Source organism: Pseudorca crassidens, chromosome 5 (genome assembly GCF_039906515.1).
Source record: "Pseudorca crassidens isolate mPseCra1 chromosome 5, mPseCra1.hap1, whole genome shotgun sequence".
Lineage (NCBI taxonomy): Eukaryota > Metazoa > Chordata > Mammalia > Artiodactyla > Delphinidae > Pseudorca > Pseudorca crassidens.
This window is the reverse complement of record NC_090300.1, coordinates 34350798-34370152: the sequence shown is the minus strand read 5'-3', so window position 1 is coordinate 34370152 and position 19355 is coordinate 34350798. Positions and strand designations below refer to the sequence as shown.

The window sequence follows — 19355 nt, the reverse complement described above, 5'->3', positions numbered from 1 at the left end:
CGCCCCGCACAGGCCCGCGCGGCCTCCCTCCCCCGCGCGGGGCCCGCGCCCGGCCCGCCCGCTCCCCGCTCGCGCTCTCTCGCTCTCTCCCGGCCTCCATCTTGGATCGGCGCTTCCAGCCCCCGCGCCGCTGCCGCCGCATTCCCCCTCTTTCCCGCCCCCCGCTGCCGTCGCCGCCGCCCGCACTCACCTCAGCTGCCCATCCGGGCGCAGCCGGCCGTCGACCTAGTTTCCCCCCAAAAGTCTCCGGTGTGTTATTCCCGATGTGGGGGGGTTGTTACGGGGTGGTCGCCGGGGGTTCGGGAGCGGGGGCCGCGCCTTCAACGGAGCTGCAATCCTAACCCGCCATCTGGTGGCATTTTCCACACGCCAATGGCGCCGCTGCAGACTTGGGTCCGGACCGCCCTCTGCTGGCCGCCGTGCTTACTGCCTCGCTGACGGGACGGACCTGCCCGGAAAGGGGAGGGAGCTGAGGCGCGAGCAGGCGGCCGCGGCGGGGACGCGCGCAAACGCTTTCCTGTGGGGATTACGCGCACGCGCGCCAGCGGGGCGGGAAACGTGGCCGCTGCGTGGCGGCCCGGCCCCCGCACGGAGCGCTGGCCCAGCTCAGCCAATCGCGAGCGGCGGATACCTCTCCGTGAGGGCCCTGTAGACTGTTCGTGGCCGCCCGAGGCGGGCGGAAGGATGGCCGCGGCGGCGCTTGCGCGCCCCGCTAGCTGAGCTGCTGCCCGCCATTTTTGGAGCTTTTCCGAGACCTGGGAGGGAAACCCGCCCCCGGCCCCTCCACCGAGGCCCCTCCCCGGGTCGCGGGACTGGCGCTTCCCCGCAGCCCCGCCCGGCTCCTGCTACCCCCATCCCCCGCCCGGGACGAGCTCTGCGGAAACGCGAGGGGGTGGCGGCACAAAATTCTGCTCCCGCCTCTCTTGGGTTTCATGAGGGCCTCAGAGTTTAGCATTGTACTAGCGATTTATTGTTGACTGTTGACGAGCCGCTTCCCCCGGCGCGGGTGTAAAGGTTTCGAGAACTGTTTGGGACCTCCCTCGCCGCCGATCTAGACCCAACACTGCTCGCCGCAGGCCGACTGGCGTCGTCCCTGCGTCTGTAAAGCAGATCCTCTCCGTGGTGCCGGCTTTGCATAAGGCGGCAGCATTGGCTAGTTAGTGAGTAAAGAATGTAGGTAGACTGGGAAAATATAGCCTCTGCTTTGGAATCAGATTTCACCTTCCACAGCCTAGGACTACTCTCAGTAGCTGTGAAATGGACGTGAAAATCCTAGCCTTTTAGCTGCCAAAAGGGAAAGTTGATTAACGTGAGATCATGACCAAAATATGCCGCTGAACGTCGCCTTTCCCTACTCTCCACCCGCCTCTCTGTGGCCGTGGCTTCTACCTTTCACCCACTCACAACTTTCAATACAAAAGTGAATCCTTAGTCTCCCAGGTCATCAGCCCCATTTATGACTAAATCTCTGTTACTATACCCAGCTCTATTTCTTTCTTGCCTTAGAATCGCTCAACTCTTTTTTAGTAGTCTTAACGGCCAGTCTCCAGTAGATTACCCGTATTTCTGATTTCTCTCCCAAGGGTCACAGGTATGTGGGTTTTCACTGGAGGAAGTCACAATTCTACCTGCTTGGTATGAATTTGTGACTGCACTCCCACTTACAATTTTTTTCACTCATCTTTGGTTGACTTCCTATCGTATTCTCCCCAAGGACTATTGAAGCTTTCCTTGTTAAGGTGCCAGTCCCAATCCATACTAATAGATAAAATCATCTAGTTTCCAGGGATAAAAGCTATGGAATTCCAATTCCGGTTTGATATTCTCTCCGTATTAAAATATCTGTAACCACACCCTGTTCATGACCTCTCAAATTCTCACCAAATTAACCCATTCCCCCCCTTCTCTCCAAAGCTAGTCTTTCTTCCTGGACTACGTATGCCGTCCCTTCCCATTTCCACCTTCCACCACTTTCCTAGGTGGTTATATCTTCAACATCTTGCCATTGGCTTCTGTTTTTCAGCAGTTTCCATGGTCATTTTAAAAATTTCAGTACTACTACTCCCTCCAGTTACAATACTATCAGCCTTCTTTTCACTGTCACATTTCTCAAAAGAAGCAGTCTCCCACCTTCATTACCACCTTATTCCTTAGCTTTTATCAATCTAACCGATAACAACAAACTGAATTTACACTTTCAGGTCACAACCATTTTCTCATCCTCTTTTTCTTGGCACACCCAATCCTACACCCTCCTTGAAACCCTATTTCCCCCTTTTTTAAGACAATTCCTGGGATCTACAACCTACCTGGTTTCCTGGTCTTCTGATTCCTTGGCTAGCGCCTCCTCTTTTTTCCAATCCATAGTTCAACTCCTAGCTCTCTGTTCTCCTCTACTATCCTTTCTCTTCAAAAGTTTCTTTATATTACTATCTGTTCCTGATTGTCTCTTAACTAACATTCCTCATATTCAGCTTTCTTGCCCAAAATTCAGCTCCAGCCCAAAATTCAACATTTAAGGTAATGCATCTTTCTTATTCAAGTTTCCTGATTTCTCTTAATAGCATTGTAATTTCAGATACATTCAAGCTTTAGCTATTTGGTAAGATAAAGTAATAGGTCCTATAACAAGTTAACTTTATTGCAGAATCACACATTTCCCAGGAGCCTCTGCTTTCATGAAATTCTTAATCAAGATTCCAAAGTTCTTGGCAAAGATTTTCAAACACCACAGTTTTCATTAACAGCTTCAAGTCAGAGGTATGAACAAAATGTCAGAAAGAATACCTGGAACTAGTGTAGGTAGGTGCTAAGGGTTCTTAAGTATTATTTGGGATAGGGAATAAAGTATCAATAGAACAAACATTTGCTTAGTCCAAGTTTTCTGGTGCCCTTTGGAATTTCTACCTCATTGTTCGTTTCAAATTATCTGAAATGAGACCGGGCCCACTTTGAAGATTCAGGTTGATAGGTTAGATGTCTAAAGAAGCACAGGCTGAGGGCTTCCTCCCTGGTGGTGCAGTGGTTGAGAGTCCGCCTGCCGATGCAGGGGACATGGATTCGTTCCGCTGATCCGGAAAGGTCCTACAGGCTGCGGAGCAGCTGAGCCCATGAGCCATGGCCGCTGAGCCTGCGCGTCCGGAGCCTATGCTCCGCAACGGGAAAGGCCACAGCAGTGGGAAGCCCGTGTACAGGAAAAAAAAAAAAGCACATGCCCCTTAAGCTTTTATTTCAACTCAATCTTTTAGCCAACCTGGTCCAAAAATATAATATTAAATTTAATATTATAAACTTAAAATTGCATTTACAGAATTACACATTAATGTAAATGTAATATAAATGCTTTACAGACTAAACGGCTAACATTTATTAACCAATAACGTGAAGATCTTTGCCTTATAACATAAAAAGCTAGTTTGTGACTATTTAGATGGCAGAACTCCTTTTAAAATTTGGCTGAACTTATGTCTTTTTCCCTTCTGGATAATTTTAGCATGAAGAAGATTTCAAAGTTATTCCATTGACCTTAGAGTCCTGCTTAAAGTAAAAGACGATCAGCCAACTTGTTTCATGACAATAATGATGGCATTCCTTTCACAGAACCTTTTTTTTTTAATGACTTAATTTTTTTAGAGCAGTTTTAGGTTCACAACAAAATTGAGAGGAAGGAACCAAGATTTCCCATATACCCTCTACCTACACCCATTATAGCCTCCTCCGCTGTAATCAGCATCATTCAACCAAAATGATACAGTTGTTACTGAGAAAGAACCTATATTAACACATCATAATCACCCAAAGTCCATAGGTGATTCCTTAGGGTTCACTCTTAGTATTGTACATTCTGTGGGTTTGAACAAATGTATAATGGCATACATCCATCATTATAATATCATAATAGTTTTTTCATTGCCCTAAAAATCCTCTGTGCTCTGTGTATTCTTCCCTCCTCCTCCCTCAACCCTGGCAACCACTGATTTTTTTACTTGTCATATGGTAGGTAGGCTTTTCAGACTGGCTTCTCTCACTTAGTAATATGCATTTAAGCCTCTTCCATGTCTTTTCATGGCTTGATGGCTCATTTCTTTATAGTGAATAATAATGCATTGTCCAGATGTACCACAGTTTATTTACCCATTCACCTACTGAGGGACATGTTGGTTGCTTCCAAGTTTTGGCAATTATAAATAAAGTTGCTATAAATATTCCTATACATGTTTTTGTGCAGACATAAGTTTTCAACCCCTTTGAGTAAATATCAAGGAGTGTGATTGCTGGATCATATGGTAAGAATATCTTTAGTTTTCTAAGACACTGCCAAATTGTCTTCCAAAGTGGCTGTACCATTTTGCATTCCCACTGACAATTAAGAGAGTTTCTGTTGCTCCACATCCTTGGTGTTGAAAGTATTCCAGTTTCTGGCCATTCTAATATGTATATAGTGGTATCTCATTGTTGTTTTAACCTGCACTTCTCTGATGGCTTGTGCTGTAGAGCATCTTTTTATATGCATATTTGCCATTGTATATCTTCTTTGGTGAGATGTCTGTTAATGTCTTTGGCCCATTTTTAAATTGGGTTGTTTGTTTTCTTACGGTTGAGTTTTAAGTGCTCTTTGTCTATCTTGGATAACAGTCCTTTATCAGATGTGTCTTTTACAAATATTTTCTCCCAGTCTGTGGCTTGTCTTCTGATTCTCTTAACATTGTCTTTTGCTGAGCAGAAGTTTTTAATTTTTCTGAAGTCCAGCTTATCAATTATTTCTTTCATGGATTATGTCTTTGGTGTTGGGTGATACCTAAAAAGGTATCACCCTACCCAAGGTCATCTAGGTTTTCTCCTAAGTTATCATCTAGGAGTTTCATAGTTTTGCACTTTACATTTAGGTCTATGATCCATTTTGAGTTAATTTTTGTGAAGGATGTAAGATCTATGTCTAGATTCTCCTTTTTTTTTTTGGATATGTGTGTCCAGTTCTTCCGGCAACATTTATTGAAAAGACTATCTTTACTCCACTGTATTGCAAGATCTATTGATTATATTTATGGTGGTCTACTTCTGGGCTCTCTATTCTCTTCCATTGATCTATTTGTCTATTCTTTTGCCAATATCACAACTGTTTTGATTACTGTAGCTTAATAATAAGTCTTGAAGTCGGGTAGCATTAGTCCTCTACCTTTGTTCTTCTCCTTCAGTATTATAGGGCTATTCTGGGTCATTTGCCTCTCTATATAAACTTAAGAATCAGTTTGTTGATATCCATAAAATAATTTGCTGGGATTTTGATTTGGGTTGCATTGAATCTATTGATCAAGTTAGGAAGAACTGACATCGATGATATTGAGTCTTCCTATCCATCTCCTCATTTATTTAGCTCTTTTCTGTTTGCATTCATCAGAGTTTTGTAATTTTCCTCATATAGATCTTGTAAGAAAAACTTTTCAAAGTAACATTTGATTCATGATTGTTCCCTTTTCCATGACTTTTACAGAGTTCTAGACACAGCTACTGGATATTTAGACTACAGAAAAGTCTTCTGATTATGCTTTCTCACACTTCACTTTGACTGCTTCCACATACCACATGAATATCTAAAACATAGAATTTTGGGGATCATGACCACTGTCCCATTTTACTCTCCCAAAATCAAGTATTCTTCCTTTGCATTTTTCACTTGGCTACAGGATATTTACTGTTGTTTATCAGCCAGACTTTCGCAAAAATCAGAAATGGTTTTCCCTTCTTTTCTACTCTTGCAATTAAGGTGTGCTGCCAATTGGTGGCAGTAATGTGCCATAGTGTCCTACCTATCAGATTAAACCATGATTTTTCCATACCATTTGTTTTCAATTCCTTCTAAACATGAGCAATTAATTCTGTCCCAAGATGGGTAATAAGACAGAGCCAGAAGACCTCCCCTTTCAGAATCAGTAACCTGGGTTCAGGCAAAATGCTATCCCCCCAAAATGGAGGAACAGAACTACTCAGACACTTTAAAAAAGAAATCTCATAAGCAGAGAGCTGGAACTCATGAAGGTAGAGTTAAGAGCTCTTAAATATCATTTAGGGTAGAGAATAAAGTATCAGTGGAACAACCATTTGCTTAGTCCAAGTGTCTTGGTATCCTTGGAATTTCATTTTAAAAGATCTAGAATAATGCCTGACATATTTTAGGGAGTCAACCTTGATAAAGGTAGATGTCTGAAATATTGTTTCCATATAAACAGAGCAACCAGCCTCTAATTTCTTTTTCCAGTCAAAGAAATGCACATATGACAACAAATAAAATGAAACAAATTAAATTGTAACAAATCAGATAGCACAAAAGAATTTATGATGAAAAGCAACAAATCTCATGCTAATCCTTTCTACCTCTAGGACCAGTCCCCAGGGACAACCTCTTTTGCATATTTTTGTTTGTGATTACTTCAGTATTTCTAAATATGCTTATATCAGCTTTAGACAATATCTAACAACTCCTTGGTACAAAAGATAAGGATTATGTTAACATCCATTCTTCCAATATTTAAGAGTTACATTAATTTTACCTCTTTTGTTGGTTATCTTTGTAACTTTTAGTAGTACACTGTGAAACTCTAGACAATATTTCAACCTTAGATAGTATTTCGACTCTCTGATATTAATACCACCATTCTTCCTTCCCACCTACTCACCTCCCTTAAACACAGTCAATATCTTTTGTGTTTTGTCTATTAGTTGACTCAAAATTAACAGCCAGCTTCCAGGCTATGGAGAGTGCCAGGATTACATTTTCTTCTCTTCAAGACATCTGTCACATCCACTAGAAAGCCACTCAAAGGAAAATGTGCAGAGTATCAGGATCAAACGGATTCTCTTTCCTTATTATCCCCTGCCCAAATATTTGTGCTTCACACTTGAGCGGTAAGCTGCTTTGTTTGGCTTTATTTCTTGTAGAGTTTCAAATAGCCATTGCGGAACATGGTCTCTAGGCGCGCGGGCTTCAGTAGTTGTGACGCTCGGGCTTAGCTGCTCTGCGGCATGTGGGATCTTCCCGGACCAGGGCTCGAACCCATGTCGCCTGCATTGGCAGGCGGATTCTTAACTACTGTGCCACAAGGGAAGCCCTAAAGAAAATCATTATTTCTTAAAAAGAACTTTTTTTTGCATGTTTCATACTAATTTAATCAGACTTACATAAGTGATATCTGGACTGTGAGATGAACTGGGGTCTAATATTAGTTTCCTATTGCTGTTGTAATACACTGTCACAAACTTAGTGGCTTTACAGCAACACAAGTTTATTATCTTACAGTTCTGGAGGTCAGAAGCTCTAAATAGTGTCCACAGGACTGAGTTCTTTTGAAGGCTCTACGTGAGAATCCACTTCCTTGCCTTTTTCAGCTTCTAGAGGCTGCTCGCGTTCCTTGGCTCATGGCTGCTTCTTCAGATCACTCCAGCTTCTGCTTCTGTGGTCACATCCTCTCTCCTCTCCGATGTGCCCTTATAAGAACCCTTGTTATTACACTGAGAAAAAGAACTTTTTTTTTTTTTTTTTTGGTGGTACAGGGGCCTCCCACCGCTGCGGCCCCTCCCTCTGCAGAGCACAGGCTCCGGACGCGCAGGCCCAGCGGTCATGGCTCACGGGCCCAGCTGCTCCGCGGCATGTGGGATCCTCCCAGACCGGGGCACGAACCCGTGTCCCCTGCATCAGCAGGCGGACTCCCAACCACTGCATCACCAGGGAAGCCCGAGAAAAAGAACTTTTTTAGTATAAATATTACATGCATGTGACCAGTTCAAAAAGTTACTTACCTATCATTTTCCCTTACCCTCTTAGTTCTCCTCTCAAGAAGCAGCCACTGTTATCCATTTCCAGAAGCTTTTGGATTTTCTCTTTAATCTTAGTGTTATGATATTTCTATGGATCAAAATTTAATAACAAGTTACTAGGACCAGAACTGCAATTTTTTTTCTGAATACATGTAAACAATTAGTGAATATAAGCATCTTCTGTCAATGGTATTTAGGGAGACATGCATTGAGCACTTACTAGTATACATGGCAGATACTTGGTGTTTTGTTTGTTTGTTTTGTTTTGAGGGTTTAGTTTTATTTTGCTACAGTTGTATTGAGGTGTGATTGACATATAATAAACTACACATATTTAAAGTGTATGATTTAATGATCTGTAACCTATATAAACCTATGGAGCCATCACCATAATCAATATAATAAATATATCCATCAACTCCAAAAGTTGCCTCATAGACCTTTGTAATCCATCCCTCCCTGCCTTTATTCGTCCATTCAGGCAACCACTGATCTGCTTTGTCACTAAAGGTTAACTGCATTTTCTAGAATTTTACATAAATGGAATAATACTTTCTTTTTTGTTTTATTTCTTTACTCAGTACAATTATTTTGAGATTCATCCATATGGTTGTGTATAGCAATCATTCATTCCTTTTTAGTGCTGCTGTAGTATTCCACCATATGATTAGACTACAATATGTCCATTTACATGCTGATGCACATTTTGTACATAATTTTTTCTTCTTATGGTAAAGCTGTTATGAACACTCAAACACTGTGATTATGTTTTACTGGATTTGATCTTTTGTAGGTAGACTAAAAAGGCCGTCTGTAGAGCAAGGACCAAAAATTCAAATGCCTACAGGAGCCAGACAGATAATATAAATAAGTAGGGAGGAGGGGAAAATTTGACGTAATAAAAGCAACAGTTTAAGCTTTACGGTGAGTGGCAAACTGACATTTGGTATCCATGTTGGGATGGGTGGAGATTATGACAAACGGGAGAGCTTGAACCCAGTTTAAAGCAGGTAGCTTCTCAGAATCATCTGGTTCTTGCCAGGCTGTCCAGTGTTGCCAGGGTTTCCTTTTTTCTTTTTCTTTTCCCCAAGGGCAGTCACAAATCCAGATTGTATGTGAAGTTTCTTAATTTTTTTTTTAAATATGGAAACAAATGAAAAATAAAATTCAGGAATCAAGACAGGAGGGAATCAAAATATTGACTTGAATAAAAATCCTGCTATTTGTTCAATTAGATACTGAATATATTCATTGTATTATTCTCTCTTTTTTGTTCGTTTGAAATTTTCATAATAAATACAATTTATAAAAATTAGCTTGGGGGCTTCCCTGTTGGCACAGTGGTTGAGAGTCCGCTTGCCGATGCAGGGGACACGGGTTCGTTTTCCGGTCCAGGAGGATCCCACATGCGGCAGAGCAGCTAGGTCCGTCAGCCATGGCGGCTGAGCCTGCGCGTCCAGAGCCTGTGCTCTGCAACGGGAGAGACCGCGGCAGTGAGAGGCCCGCGTACCGCAAAAAAAAAAAAAAAAAAATTAGCTTAGATAAAGCTAATTAGAGAAATACCTTTGGGTTGGCAAATGGGCTTGCTAATGGTCCCCTCATGCAACGGAATACACCCATCACCCAGTCATAAGCAAAACTGGACAACCTCAGGCTTTCCCGTGAGATTCAGGCCTTCCCCATAAGCTTATAACATTGAGGAGCAGAGAATTTGTTGAATCCTACTGACAAGCCAGGGGATAGAGAAACAGAAAGGAAGTTAGACAGAATCAGAAACAGAGGAAGCCCAGAAAAGGTTTAGTCTTTTAAGCTTGATTCCTTCTAATCTCATCTACCAGAGAAGTCATTCCTACTTCTCTGGGAAGAGAAAGATGCTGAATTCTTCTCATTCTTTTTCCTTCTGGGGAGTAGAAATTTTCTTCCCTCTATGAAAACAAAAGGAATGAGAAATTTAAATGCTTCACCCCTGTGGTGGGCATTTTGATGCACTGCCCAGATCCCCCTACTATAAAGACTTGTCCCAGGTACTGGGTGCTGTTGGCAGAATCTTTGGAACCTTCAGGATTGCTACATTTGCAGAAAGCTACATCGCTCAATGTTAGGCCCCTTCCCAGGTTGCCCCACATTCAATTACTGAACAAAGTTGGGGTATAAGAGCCTGACCATCTTAGCCAACTTGGGTCAACTCTGAAGGTTAATTCTAATCTCCTGACCTCACTACGGGACCTGCATACAGCTCAGTTCTCCCTCTGCCCAATCCTGCTTCCTTCTTCTCTGGTTCACAAGTGTTAGTTCCAAGGGTACTCCTTAATAAATATCCTGCCTGTTAAACTCTATCTCATACTCTGCTTCCCAGGAACCAACCTGTGACGTTTAGTGTCAGGAGTGAGATCTGAGAAAGTAGGCCCTAAGATGGGGTCTTGGAGTTTGATCATTAGCTGCCCACCTGACAATAAGGACACCATCACACAATTACAGTCCAATTGTTAAAACTTTCATGGATGGTAAATCAGGTTGGTAATTAGTGGAAGGCTATGTATTAATGGATATGATGTATCAGGTACTTGAGACATATGGGGAAAATAGTAACTATAAGGACAATGAAATTAACTGGTCCTGTAGAGTGAATTGTGTCCCCCTCCCCTCAAATTCATATGTTGAAGTCCTAACCCCCTACAAGATTGCATTTAAAGATAGGACTTTTAGGAGGTAATTAAGGTTAAATGAAGTCTTATGAGTAGGATCCTGATCTGATAGGATTGGTGGTCTTATAAGAAGAGGAAGACACCTCTCTTTCTCTCTCTCTCTCCTTCCCTCTCTCCTTGCTTTTCCTCTCCTCTCCCCCTCCTCTTCCCCTCTCTCCCCACCACACACAGGGAAGGAAAGGTCATGTGAAGATATAACCAGAAGGCTGCTGTCTGCACACCAGGAGGGGAGTTTTTATTAGGAACTGAATTGGCTGGCACCTTGATCTCTTCCCAGAAATCTGAAAAATAAATTTCTGGTGTTTAAGTCACCCAGTCTATGGTATATTGTTATGGCAGTCTAAGCTGACTAAAACAGGTGACTATTCCTTAGCCAGATTAATGCACTGTAAAAAGATAATGAAAAGCTGAGTGATTAACCACCAATTGAAAGCTAAAATGAAGACTACAGGTTCTCTTTTGTAGTGCATAAAGTGGCTCTCATCTCCTGCAGTGGGAGACCAGAATAAACTCAGGGTGGCTAAGCTCCAAAGATTAAACTTTTAGCCAAGACAGATATACTAAGCCAAGGTCAGGGCCCTGGTTGGAAAAGAATGGGGCTTGACACAGTAGATGAGGATATTTCCAGAAGAGGCCTGCCCTCCTCTGCTAAGACCTATCACTTCCCTCCATTGTTCAGAGATGGTGAAAAGACCTCTTCACATCAAGACAACAACTGCTCTCCCTCTCAAGATTTGTTTTCAGGTTGCCTCCCATCCTATAGGCCTTAACTGATGATAAGCCTCAATGTGCTGGATATAATAATGTAAGAAAGGGATTATACCCAAAAGGAGCTTTAATATACAGTCAGCATAAATTGAGAGACTATATGTAGGATTGAATTTTGAGGGTGCTTGATGAACAGAAAGGGAATATAAAGTTGGATAAGGGAGAAATTGGGAGCACTCTCCTAGTACTAAGGATTTAACAACATAAAAAAAAAACCCCAAGAGTCCCTCGCATCAGAAAGCTTGCACAAGCCTCTTACATAGCCTCATCCACCAAAGGGCAGACAGCAGAGCAAGAAGAACTACAGTCCTGCAGCTTCTGGAACGAAAACCACATTCACAGAAAGATAGACAAAATGAAAAGGCAGAGGACTATGTACCAGCTGGAGGAACAAGATAAAACCCCAGAAAAACAACTAAATGAAGGGAGATAGGTAACCTTCCAGAAAAAGAATTCAGAATAATGAGAGTGAAGATAATCCAGGACCTCGGAAAAAGAATGGAGGCAAAGAGCGAGAAGATGCAAGAAATGTTTAACAAAGACCTAGAAGAATTAAAGAACAAACAAACAGAGATGAACAATACAATAACTGAAATGAAAAATACAATAGAAGGAATCAGTAGCAGAATGACTGAGGCAGAAGAACGGATAAGTGACCTGGAAGACAGAATGGTGGAATTCACTGCCATGGAACAGAATAAAGAAAAAAGAATGGAAAGAAATGAAGACAGCCTCAGAGACCTCTGGAACAACATTAAACTCACTAACATTCGCATTATAGGGGTCCCAGAAGGAGATGAGAGAGAATGACCTGAGAAAATATTTGAAGAAATTATAGTCGAAAATTTCCCTAACGTAGAGAAGGAAATAGCCACCAAAGACCAGGAAGCGCAGAGAGTCCCAGGCAGGATAAACCCAAGGAGAAACACACTGAGACACATAGTAATTAAACTGACAAAAATTAAAGACAAATTATTAAAAGCAACAAGGGAAAAATGACAAATAACATAAAAGCAACTCCCATAAGGTTAACAGCTGATTTCTCAGCAGAAACTCTACAAGCCAGAAGGGAGTGGCATGATATATTTAAAGTGATGAAAGGGAAGAACCTACAACAAAGATTACTCTACCTGGCAAGGATCTCATTCAGATTCGGCAGAGGAATCAAAAGTTTTACAGACAAGCCAAAGCTAAGAGAACTCAGCACCACCAAACCAGCTCTACAACAAATGCTAAAGGAACTTCTCTAAGTGGGAAACACAAGAGAAGAAAAGGACCTACAAAAACAAACCCAAAACAATTAAGAAAATGGTCATAGGAACATACATATCGATAACTACCTTAAGTGTGAATGGATTAAATGCTCCAACCAAAAGACACAGGCTCGCTGAATGGATATAAAAACAAGACCCATATATATGCTGTCTACAAGAGACCCACATCAGACCTAGGGACACATACAGACTGAAAGTGAGGGGATGGAAAAAGATATTCCATGCAAATGGAAATCAAAAGTAAACTGGAGCAGCAATACTCATATCACACAAAATAGATTTTTTTTTTTTTTTTTTTTTTTTTTGCGGTACGTGGGCCTCTCACTGTTGTGGCCTCTCCCATTGCAGAGCACAGGCTCCGGATGCACAGGCTCAGTGACCATGGCTCACGGGCCCAGCCGCTCCGCGGCATGTGGGATCCCCCCGGACCAGGGCACAAACCCGTGTCCCCTGCATCGGCAGGTGGACTCTCAACCACTGCGCCACAATCTAAAATAGATTTTAAAATAAAGAATGTTACAAGAGACAAGGAAGGACACTACATAATGATCAAGGGATCAATCCAAGAAGAAGATATAGCAATTATGAGTATATATGCACCCAACATAGAAGCACCTAAATACATAAGGAAACTGCTAACAGCTATAAAGAGGAAATCAACAGTAACACAATAATAGTGGGGGACTTTAACACCTCACTGACACCAATGGACAGATAGATCATCCAGACAGAAAATTAATAGGGAAACACAAGCTTTAAATGGCACAATAGACCAGATAGATTTAATTGCTATTTATAGGACATTCAATCTGAAAACAGCAGATTACACTTTGTTCTCAAGGGCACACAGAACATTCTCCAGGACAGATCACAACTTGGGTCACAAATCAAGCCTCAGTAAATTTAAGAAAATTAATCATATCAAGCATCTTTTCCAACCACAAAGCTATGAGATTAGAAATCAATTACAGGGAAAAACACGTAAAAAACACAAACACATGGAGGCTAAACAATACATGGCTACATAACCAAGAGATCACTAAAGAAATCAAAGAGGAACTGAAAAAATACTTAGAAACAAATGACAATGAAAACATGATGATCCAAAACCTATGGGATGCAGCAAAGGCAGTTCTAAGAGGGAAGTTTATAGCAATACAATCCTACCTCAAGAAACAAGAAAAATCTCAAATAAATGATCTAACCTTACACCTAAAGGAACTAGAGAAAGAAGAACAAACAAAACCCAAAGTTAGTAAAAGGAAAGAAATCATAAAGATCAGAGCAGAAATAAATGAAATAGAAACAAAGAAAACAATAACAAAGATCAATAAAACTAAAATCTGGTTTTTTGAGAAGATAAGCAAAGTTGATAAACCTTTAGCCAGACTCATCAAGAAAAAGAGGGAGAGGGCTCAAATCAATAAAATTAGAAATGAAAAAGGAGAAGTTACAATGGACACCGCAGAAATTCAAAACATCATAAGAGACTACTATAAGCAACTCTATGCCAATAAAATGGACAACCTGGAGGAAATGGACAAATTCTCAGAAAGGTATAACCTTCCAAGACTGAACCAGGAAGAAATAGAAAATATGAACAAACGAATAACAAGTAATTAAATTGAAATTGTGATTAAAACTCTTCCAACAAACAAAAGTCCAGGACCAGATGGCTTCACAGGTGAATTCTACCATTTAGAGAAGAGCTAACACCCATACTTTTCAAACTCTTCCAAAAAATTGCAGAGGAAGGAATACTCCCAAACTCATTCTACAAGGCCACCACCTCCCTGATACCAAAACCAGACAAAGATACTACAGAAAAAGAAAATTACAGACTGATATCACTGATGAATATAGATGCAAAAATCCTCAACAAAATACTAGCAAACAGAATCCAACAACACATTAAAAGGATCATACACCATGATCAAGTGGGATTTATCCCAGGATGCAAGGACTCTTAAATATATGCAAATCAATCAGTGTGATACACCATATTAACAAATTGAAGAATAAAAAACATATTTACAAAAACCCAGGAGACAGTGTGAATTTGCTACTAGGATGATTTCTAGAAGCATGGAAAAAGTGATGGCTCATAGGAAGTTGGGTTAAAATGCCATAATTACCATGAAAACAGTGGAAGAAAGAATTCAAAGAATCCGACAATTGGTCATGCTACAGACCATATACTATGTAAAGATGAAAACCCACAAGATGATCAAATTACTGAAGGCCAGGAGGCTACACCATATGTAAGGACATAAGAAATGTACTGTTGTGAGGGGCACCAGTCTCATTAAGAAGCTCCATGGTGACTTTCTATAAGCCAGAGCTGATGGTAAAGGAAGCCATTAAGGAACTAGGTTTAATGATAGCAACAGGGATAATAGGACCCCCAAATGATAGAGGTCAGGTTATGTTGTTTAATGGTCAGAAGCCAAGTTGGACAATTATTGTAATATAAATTCAGAGGAGCAGCCAGTGGGAAGTGACCTACACAGAATTACGCAGACAATTAATAGAATATGATGTCCCTAGGGGAAAAATAAATGGGCAGTCAATAAAGGTACCACTCAGTTTGTATCATCAGTTGTATTCAAAACTGCATAGTCAGGAGACTGAGGTAATCGCCCCAGTTAAAATCATGATTCCTTGCCAAGTTTCCAAATATGAATCTGTGTTTAGACCTGGAGCTCACTAACTTAAGAAGAGATCAGGTCCCCAGGAGGAAGGAAACCTGTAATACCATGCAAATGTACTCAGTAATGATTTCCTCAGTTTTTCGCCGAAGGTTGTTCCAGAACCCTTGGACCTAAGGCCATTTACTCAGATAACTGTGCACAGGGAAAATGAGAATACATAAACATTTCAAGGCCTGTTGATCATAGAGTCTGAATTGACACTGATACTTGGAGATCCAGAGAATCATCATGGTCTCCTTTTCAGAGTAGGTGCACATAGGGACCAGGTAAAATGAAGTCCTATCCAAGGTCCAGCTCACAGTGAGCCCAAATGACCTATAGATTCACATGTTAGTCATTTCTTCAGTCGTCATCGTCACATATACAAGCAGAATAGATATACATCACAGTTGGCACGACTCCCACATTGGGTCCTTGCTCTATGAAGTAACAGCGATCATAATGAAAAAAACCAACCTGAAGCCTCTGAAACTTCCCCCTCCCTTAGTAGACATAAATTTTAAAAAGTATTGCTGGGGAGAATGATGGAAATTATTGCCACTTCTAAAGATCCACAGGATGAAAAGTTGGTGATCCCCATCATACCTCCATTTTTTAAAGATGAATTTTATTTATTTACTTATTTATTTAGACCACTCCACAAGGCTTGCCATTCCCTGACCAGGGATTGAACCGGGGCCCCGATGGTGGCAGCATGGAGTCCTAACCACTGGACTGCCAGGGAATTCCCCATACCTCCATTTTATTCACCAGTCTGGTCCCTGCAAAAACCAGACCGATTCTGGAGAAAAATACAAGATACAATTCTTTGCTAAAGCAGAATAACATAGACGCAGGTACATGGTATGCGACTATTAAACTGACAAGTATGTTCTTTTCCATCTATCTCAGAAAAGAGAATCAGAAACAGTTCTCATATACATGTAATGGATAACATTTCTGCCCCAGGGCTGTTAATTTTCCCACCCTTAGTAATAACATAGTTGTCAAGAACTGTGAAGGGTCTGAGATTTTACCCAGTTTGCAAGCTGACAAGTTAGCCTGCCACTATTGTAGATGCTGGCAGAAGACATGAGACTCCTGGGTCAGTCAGTAGACTTAATTGTTCACAGCACAACAAGCAGCGTGAAGCTTACATTTGCACTAGTTTCCCTTGTTCCCCAGGAACCATGAGGAAGATGTGAGGTGGTCTAGATAGAGCTGTACATGCAGTGGGTTTGCTTCATGGCTGAGATACTCTGAGTTTAGAGAAACTTTTATCAAACAACCTGCCCAAACTTTTCCCCAGACAGAGATATTATCTTTATTATATCAAACACCAAACAAAGCTGTCTTTTGCAAAATCATAAGCTATCACTTATAAGTGGAATAAGAAAAATGACACCAATGAACTTATTTACAAAATAAAATCAGACTCACAGACATAGAAAATAAACTTATGGTTACCAAAGGGGAAAGCGGGGGAGGGATAAATTAGGAATTTGGGATTAACAGATACACACTACTAGATATAAAAATGATAAACAACAAGAATCTACTTTATAGCACAGGGAACTATATTCAATATGTTGTAATAACCTATAATGGAAAATAATCTGAAATAAAAGATATGTAACTGAATCATTTTGCTGTACACTAGAAACAATATTGTAAATCAACTATATTTCAATTTTTTACTTAATTTTATTTTTATTTTTAATTATTTTTTCCACTGTGCTGTGCAGTATGCAGGATCTTAGTTCCCTGACTAGGGATCGAACCCACACCCTCTGCAGTGGAAGTGTGGAGTCTTAACAACTGGACTGCTACAGAAGTCCCTGCTATATTTCAATTTTCTTAAAAAAAGAGTTGTCTTTTGTTCTGAAGAGAGATACTATCTCTATCTTATAAGGTTGTTCCTATACAAACATCCTTGAAAAAATAGTTCAGAACAAAAGCTGTTGGTGTCTGCATGTAAGATGAGCAGAAACACAAGAGATCCATGGAAAATTGTCTCCCAATTCTGCAGAATTGGAGGTATAGGTCTCCAAAGGCAACACAGTTTCACCAGGGAACACAGCAAGACTCCCAGTGAGCTACAAGCTATGGCTGCTAACCCAACTTCTTTGTGTTCTTTGACTCCAGGGACCTTTGGGCAAAAAGAGGAGTCACGATTCTGGCATCAGAAGGTTACACATGGAGGTAGAGAGGAACATGTTTGGCGTTCAGGTGATCCAAATGCACGTCTCTTGGTGAACTCTTGTCCAATTTTGACCATAAGTGGACTAGTGTAGCAATCTCAGAACAAGAAGGACATAGTGACAGGGTTCATACCATTCAAGGTTGAGGGTCTGGGTCATGCCACCAGCCCAGCAGGTATGATAGTTTAGGGTAAGGGGAACACAGAATGGATGGAGAAAGAAGGAGACAATGAGTATCAGTTGAAGCCAGAGACTAACTGGCTTCAGTTAGGGGTTTTAGTTTGTGCCATTAACCTTCTTTTTTAGTATTTCCCACAGAAAAAAGGCCCATCCTAATTATGGTGTTTCTGCTCCAAGAACATAAATGAATAAGTATATCTGAATAGAACAACAGGTAGATTGTGTTACCTAACCAAACTCAGGTTCAGTTGCCCAATGCACAGCAAAGCCAATCTACGGACACTGGGTTGTAGTGAGGGAAAGTATAGCATTTATTGCAAGATGCCCAACATGGGGCCATGCAAGGAAAATGGGCAGCTCATGCTCAGAAGACTTGAACTCTCTGATGGTTTTGGGGGAAAGGTTTTTAAAGGCAAGGTGAGGGAGAGAGTCCCATATGCTTGATCAGCCAGGGGACATTCTTTTGATTGTTGCTGGTGAGGTGACTGGGTGGTATTTTGGGAATCTCAATCATCAACCTTCTGGTTTGGTTCTGACTGGTCTACGGTCTATGTGCTAGCGGTCACTATGCAGTGAACTTCTTCCATCTGGAAGATAAGTAGAATTGCTGGGTCAATGGGTATATGGATTTTAAATTGTATCATTAATTTTAATTGCCCTTCAAAAGGATAGTACCAATTTATACCCACAATCAACAAAACAACTCAAGGATATGGGTCAGGATAATATCTATAGCCCCTGAGGAGGAACCAAAGGTCCTTAACTTCGCTTTATGGCTAAACTATTATTATTTTGTCTTGCTTGACCTCTTCCTTCCTTTCTGCATTTTCTTCCTTTTCTGATTAAACTTGCTCTTTGGAATTTGGGGAAGGCCTAGGAGGCTAAAGCTTTTCTATGAATAAGAGGTGGGGGATATGGGGCCCCATCTCCAGTAAGGCCCTGCAGGGTCCTGCTTGGTTTCAACTGTAGTGGGCAATGTGACATGCTGCCCAGATCTATGTTCAGTGAAGGATTTGTTACCCCGACTTCCAGGAATTCTATTAACTCCTTTGGGGATTGCCTCCACTGTGGAGAGGCATGTCCCTTCCCAGGATGGCCCATATCCAATGACTAGTTAGTGCCAGGGTCCTGGTCATCTCAGTCTAATCTGGGATAACTCTGCACCAGAATTCCTTGTGAGGTCAGCTGAGGCTCTCATTGGTTTGCATCCCAGTTTAACTTTTCCCTCTGTTCAATTCTGCTTCTTTCCCCTTCCTTCCACAGATTTTGATACCAAGGGCACTCGTAATAAATATCCTGCCTATTAAAATTCACCTCAGAGTCTGCTTCCCAGGGGACACATTCTGACACAGCCATTTATAGTATATCCTCCTAATAGATTACAGTGTACCTATTAAAAAGATACTGTACCTCCATATGATGAATTAGCTTGGAAAGAAACATTAAGTTAAACAAAATCAAGTTAATATGTAGTAGGAAAAAATCTGGATGTATGCCTTAGTATTAATGGTGAGTATCTCTGGATAGTGGTTTTTATTTTCCTTTTTATTACTTTCCTGTATTTTCTGAATTTCTCTATTTATTATATGTTGATTTTATAATCAGAAAGTGCAACAAAGCTATTTTCATTTTGGAAAATCAACTTTGTCATAAATAGACAATCTCTTCCACAGCTGGGGCAGTAAACTGGTGTAAACATTCTGGAAATTAATTTAACCATATGTA

At 41.1% G+C, this 19355-nt stretch overlaps 1 protein-coding gene across 1 annotated transcript in view; it reads right to left on the bottom strand.

The window, feature by feature from the left end:
• The window catches only part of STAG1 (STAG1 cohesin complex component), a 423440-nt gene extending 423003 nt beyond the window's left edge, over nucleotides 1–437 (bottom strand). The window contains exon 1 of the mRNA XM_067737732.1: nucleotides 191–437. The gene's annotated coding sequence lies outside the window, so the exon portion shown is untranslated. The remainder of the gene's footprint in view (nucleotides 1–190) is intronic.
• Nucleotides 438–19355: the final 18918 nt, after the last annotated feature.